Genomic DNA, 6,694 nt, shown 5'->3' with positions numbered 1-6,694 from the left:
GTACACACGTCAGAAGTGGTGAAAATTTACATGTGATATGTGTTTCAGAATTAGGTGTGGCAAAATGGCTTGATAGCGAAACCTACAAAATTTCAATTAAGTTTTCGCTGAAGGGCATGTCTGTGGTGGACTGACAAAGTCTGATGTTTTGCCATTAAACAGGAAGTTGTTGTAACTCAGGCATATAATGTCCGGACTGCCCCGAACTTCACATGTTTGATAAGAGTCCTGGCCTGAAGACATCTATATGGCAATATTCAGTTAGTCATAGCACCACCTGCTGGCAACAGGAAGTGTGGCACATCGAAATGACTCTGCCATATTTCTCCTGTATTTACTCGCTTACACGCATGTCACACACTATTCACCGTTTTCCTAAAGCCACCAGGTAGCAGTGGCCCCGAGTGCGAGGGCCCTTTCATCGCTGAATGCAGCTTTAATTAAATATTGTAATTTATAAATGTAATGCTCTCACCCTGAGATCCTAGTTGTTGTTGTTTTTGGGTTTTTTTTTTTTTTCCAGATAAACAAATACCAGAAAAAATATATTTAAAAATTATTGCAGCTGGAAACACACACACACACAGTTTCACAATGTTCACAGACCCTCCTCAGCCTGAAGCGAAACATGAACAGATAGCAGGAGGCTAACGGTCTCAATCCATCCACACTGTCCCTCATTGTTCAGGCTCTGAGAGGCCATTAGGCTCCATAGAAGGCCGTCAGAGAGGCTCTTTCTCTGTGGATGGAGGGGTGCATTGGTAGAGGACAGCTCTGAGAAGGGCAGCAGTGTCCTGGGCAGCAGGCCTCGTCTTTGATGGGGCCAAGTCAGGCTTTGGCTGCATTCCTCGCATGTCTCCCTGGTTTCCCTCTACCACATTACTACCTCCAGTCTAAACAAACAAGCTGCTCTCGAAGGCATAAACCCTACTCTAAAATATAGGCCTTCCATTTTTAAAAGCAGGAACACATATTCTTTGTTTCTGTGCCCACAACCAAAGTTGTTCCACATGTCCCTGTTTCTAAGCTCTTGTCACTTGCCACATTTTCTATGGAGATGTTCTCCTCGGATGACGCTGGTGCACTGAAGAGACTTGCTGTGTAAAGTTGGTGTGACAATAAAAGACAAGGCCACTGAAATTCAAGGCACATTAAAAAGATGTTTACTAGATGTATTTTTCCTCTCAGAAATTCTCAACATTTCCTCCCACTTGGGTTATTATGCCAAGATGGTGTGGCAAATTTCATTTAACAGGAGAAACTGAAATGGGTTTTATAGGCCATCTGGAAAAAATGAATGTATTCACAACTTTGAAAAACAAACTAATTTCTTATAGAGTGAGTGTTAAAACAGAAACATTTAGTTCCACCATCATCAAAACAAAGATAACCGCAATGACTTCAGTTTAACTCACAAACAAAAGAGAGAACACAAGAGAAGCAAGATATTTTACAATAATGTTTCAAAGAGACTTCAGAAGAAAAAAAAACTTTCATGCAATTAAAGTGAAGTTATAATTGTCCATGTGACTTTTGTAATTATTATATTATATTATATTATATTATATTATATTATATTATATTATATTATATTATATTATATTATATTATATTATATTATATTATATTATATTATATTATATTATATTATATTATATTATATTTATTATAAATTTGGATAATACAATATTGGGCATATTGGTGATATCATTAAACCAAACCCTGAGGCAGTTTTGCACAAAGGGGCAATGACTGTGGTTAAATACCCTCTGATTGCTGACTGCAGACCCTGAAAGGAGAGACAAGAGGGGGGAAGCCAATGAACCGTCCCTGTTTTTAGTGGAGACAATGACCTGAAACAAACCTTATGAGTGACATGATGAATAGTGTCATCATGACCAATAGTGTCAGTCTCCAAGGGTAAGGTTGTGAGAATGGTGAGATTGACATTGCCCTTTTGTGCAGGCCTAGAACGTGGTCTTCCCATCATAAAAAACTTTGACCATCAGAAGACAAGCTGCAACACTGTTTACAGATCAGCAGCAAAGGGAAACCCATTATTTGAGCAAAGTAATTGTTTCTTTTAGTAATTCAGTAATATCGCAAAAAACTTCACCTAAAGAGATGTTCGCAATTTAATTACAGTTAACCATAGACTTCATTAAAAGAATGTTTTCAAATAATGATTTCAAATTTAATTGGCAAAAAACAACAATATCTAAGCTGAGCTTTACTGACATTGTTACTGACATTATCCCCACCTTCTCTAGGTGAAAACATACTGCTGTCCAGTTATGGGGGTAACACATTACGAGTAACATGAGGTATGTAATCAGATTACTTTTTTCAAGTAACTAGTAAAGTAACAACAAAATATCTGAGTTACTTTTTCAAATAAGTAATGCATATTGCTTCATTTTCTTGCTGAAGTAAGAGTGTTGCCCTGCGTCCCAATGTTCATACTATCCATCCTAAATAGTATGTGAGATTAAAATAAGTGTGTCCCAAAGCATAGTATGTTGAAAAGAGTATGCCAAAAGTCCCCGGATGATCTAGATTTTCGAAGTGTGGATCTGTGCACACTATAAAAGCTAATATTGCCCACAACCCATTGGAACTACAAACACGAGTAAAAAGTGTTAAAAAACTACAAAACATGGCGGATATGAACGATCAACGCTGAGAGGTTTGAGTGACTAATAATCAGTTCAACCTGACAGAAAATATTTATTTAATGTTATCTGTGTTATTTTTCATCTGCAAAACCAATGTGGACTTTTATAAATATCTGAATGGCCATTAACTTTTAAATGCATCATTATGCATTAATATGAGGAGAGTTCTCCACATGAAAGACCCGCAACTGCATATCAAAGTGCTGCATTTCTCTCCGATACGGTAGGAAATTAGCTAAATGAAATGTGGAGGATGTAAGATGATTGACAAGCCAGTTTACGGTGACAGGATGCGACAGAGAGAAAAGACGCGATTGTATGACGTGATAGTATGTCCCAAAGCTTGTCTACTCTTTTACTACACACTCAAAAGTAAGTACTTTTTGTTCACAGAAAGAGTATATACTTGTAGGGCGTAGTATAAGTAGGCGAATTGGAACGCAGCATTGTACTTTCTTCTCCTGCATCCTATTCTTCTGTGATTCAGAATGGTTGCACAGCTGAAAGGTTTGTTTGAGCTGCGCCCTCTACTGTACAGGTGTGAATTTGCATTTCCTTCAGCATTGAGGCTTATTAATTTCACTTTTGATGTGAAAGGGCCTTTACATTTAAACCCAGCCCATGAAAAATAAATGCAAAGGTGATGTAACAAAGAAAAACACTTTCTAGAAAAAGTATAACTAACACAATTAGTTACTTTTTTAGAGGGCAATGCAATACTGTAATGCATTACTTTTAAAAGTAACTTTCCCCCATAGTGTTGTCTGTACTGCCCATGCATTTAGAGGAAATTTTAAAAGCCAAAGTCACAATATCTGTGTGATTTTTTTTCTAACTAATGTTGACTTTTCGGAAAACACATTGCAGTGCTGAAGCTGAGCAGCCTGACACAACCAATGGTGTGATGGGACTATTTGTTTACCTGACCAATGGCAGACAGGTAGAATGTTCGAGAAAACTTGTTTGAGAACAGTTATGTTTACAATAATATTTTTTATGCTTTGTGATGTGGAAATCACACACTTCATTAAACAAACTACCAATAAGCAAAACTGTCACAGCTACATATTAATTTATGTTTATATTTGGCATAAAACATGTTTGACATAATGATAATGGAACTTTTTCCTTCTTCCTTTTTCATTCATTATGAGTTATAATACATGTCATTTTATCTCTGTCTTTATCTATATTTGCATGCAAATGGCAGCATTTATAGTTAAACAAATAAAGACATTTACATAAAGCTAGGGTAATGAAATCTGGCTTTGTTTCTTCAGGTTTTCTGAGGCCTCTTTTCCTTTTGTTTCTGTCTAACATTCTTACCACCTCCTGTCGGCAGCTTCCGCTCCTATAGCCTTGAGGAACATCTATATTGTCTCTCCGTCTCAATCACGCACACACAGTCTCTTTGTCTCTCTGTCCATCAGGTTCAATTCTGAAGCAAGTGGTACTGACATCTATGTCTCTCTCAAACACACACACACACACACACACACACACACACACACACACACACACACACACACACACACACACACACCTGTCACACTCTAGTGGTTTCAAGGAACCGGCTGCAATAAAACTGTCTTAGAGCTCACATATTAATCACCAGCCCTATTTGGGCTTTATAAATAGATCAGTGTATATATATATATATTATATACATCATATATATTATAATACATATATGATGTATATGTTTACTCTACAGTTTAATTTATAAATGAATGTATTAAATTTTGAATTTATAAAACACATTTCTTTATTTAACATTTAAAATACATATATTTCAACAAAGTTGTGCCATTGATAATGTGAACTCTTTGTGCAGATGGTCATATGTTCTTGAAGCACAAGATGATCATTCTCAAATCATATGACCATCAGGTTTTACACAAACTTTTGGAGTTCATGCAGCTTGAGCGCTGCTTTTATTACCGCTAAACGACAACTATCTGGTAAAACAAAGTGAAATATAAAAGTATATATAAAAGTATGTATTTCATGGCGAAACGCGTTTGGATTAATCGGTGGGAAGGAAGAGGCTTTCACCAGCATCGGATCGTGACCCACCCCGGTCCACCCACACCAGCAAGGAGCCCTAAACCCGCTCATCAACAGCTATATGACAGGCCTCATCCCACAGGACCACGATTCAGATTGACATCTCAATGAGGGGGCCGGTGCCAGTCTTTTACAAGCGCCATTTCACGGCTGTGCTCTTTGTCCTCCCACCCCCCCCCCCACTCCACCCCACCGGGTAGAGACCAGCCCTTTCTTTTTTCGGAGCAGAGAGAGCTGCGACGGGCAGATACAGGGAGGGCCTCTCGTCATGCCCCACTGCCCCTCAATCGGTGTCTGAGTCATTGCCCACAAAAACTGGCTTGCTCCATATACCTCATTTTTGCATATGAATGAGTAGCCCATTGTCCGGCCTTAAATGCACATTAAACCTGTCTGGAAACAATCGAGAGGAGGCGCACACTTTTTCCTCCACCTTAATAAACTAATTAATTGGACATATGAGATTTAGGAGAGGAAGAACATCTTGGCACTGTTTATTTCAGTGCTTCCTTAACCAACGGCAAGTGTCCCACATAAAGGAAGGGATGTTTATAGTTCTGCCAAGAGTAGCTCAGTGTCTTTGTACAGAGGCCAAACTAAGACCTCTGGCTTTTGTCTACAGAAGAGGGGTTGAACAGACTCATCCCGCCAGGCAGACAGTTGCTGAGACACCTTCGTCGTGTCTTGCCCCGCAGGTCTGCCCTTTGCTCTGGCCTGGAGAGCAGACATTGGAGATGGGCCAAGCTCAGTCAAACCAGGTCAGCTGAGATCTGAGGGAGAGCAAAGTGCACGTCCAAATAAGAGTGATTAGAGATATCAATAGGCATTTCCATTGACTCAAACCATTGATTTGCTCTGGTCAGCTTTCTTGTCAGCCTTGTTTGGCCATGTTGAGTATTGTCAGTTACTCAACATGAATACAGAATCACAGAAAATATATTATAATTGATGCAGATGTGTAAAATTCTACAACCTAAATCCAATCTGATTGAAGGCATACCCAGACATGAAAACTTTGTCATTCTTTAGCTGCCCTCTTGTCATTCCAAACTCATATGGCTATCTTTTTTTCTAAGGAACACAAGATATTTAGAAAAATGTTTAAATTGTTTTGTCCATACAGTGAAATCAATGGGGTCCAAAAATTTCAAGCTTAAAAGCTCCTATCAACAGGGATGAACATCAAATTGGTGTGTAAATGCGTGCATCAACTAAAAGCAAACTTCATTGGTTCTCACATGACATGATGTTTGTCATGTTGCCTTTTTTGATATCAATCTGTTTATCATCCAAAGTGATTGTATCAATACAGAAGAAATACACCATATATGTCCTTTTTATGTTTTAATAACATGGACAAAATCTCAAACATTCTTCAAAATATCTTCTTTTGTGTTCTACAGAAGAAAGAAAGCCATATGAGTTTGGAACGACATAAGGGTTGAGTAAATGATGACAGAATTTTCACTTTTGGGTGAACAAACCCTTTAAATGAGGGGTTCTGAATTATACGCCTGTCCTTGATGTGCACAAAGACTCAAAGATGGATAGTTGAGACATGGAAAGGGAATGCTTCGGATACCCTTCATCTGCATACAAAGCTAAAAGAGGACCAAGACTGAGAACATCTAATCTCTGGTTTTCCTGGACCTTTTCTCAGAGTTAGCGGTTTTGCTAAACTACAGGCACTAAGATGTGAATGTCAAAATAACAGTCCAGACTGGACATATAGAATACAGTACTGTATTCATATAGAATACAGTTTTTACAAGTGGCTTTGCATTTTAAAATCCAACAAATAGTCATTAGCTCTACATTTTTCACCACCTACAGTGCTAAACTCTACTAAAATCTGCAATTATGCTCTATGAAGAGATTTCTGTAAAGATGTGAATCACCAGAGCCGCTAGTCTCCAGCCAGTTTTTGTGGCGTGCCCCATGTTGGGCTTTGT

Source organism: Chanodichthys erythropterus, chromosome 22 (assembly GCF_024489055.1).
Source record: "Chanodichthys erythropterus isolate Z2021 chromosome 22, ASM2448905v1, whole genome shotgun sequence".
Lineage (NCBI taxonomy): Eukaryota > Metazoa > Chordata > Actinopteri > Cypriniformes > Xenocyprididae > Chanodichthys > Chanodichthys erythropterus.
Note: the sequence above shows the minus strand (reverse complement) of the source record.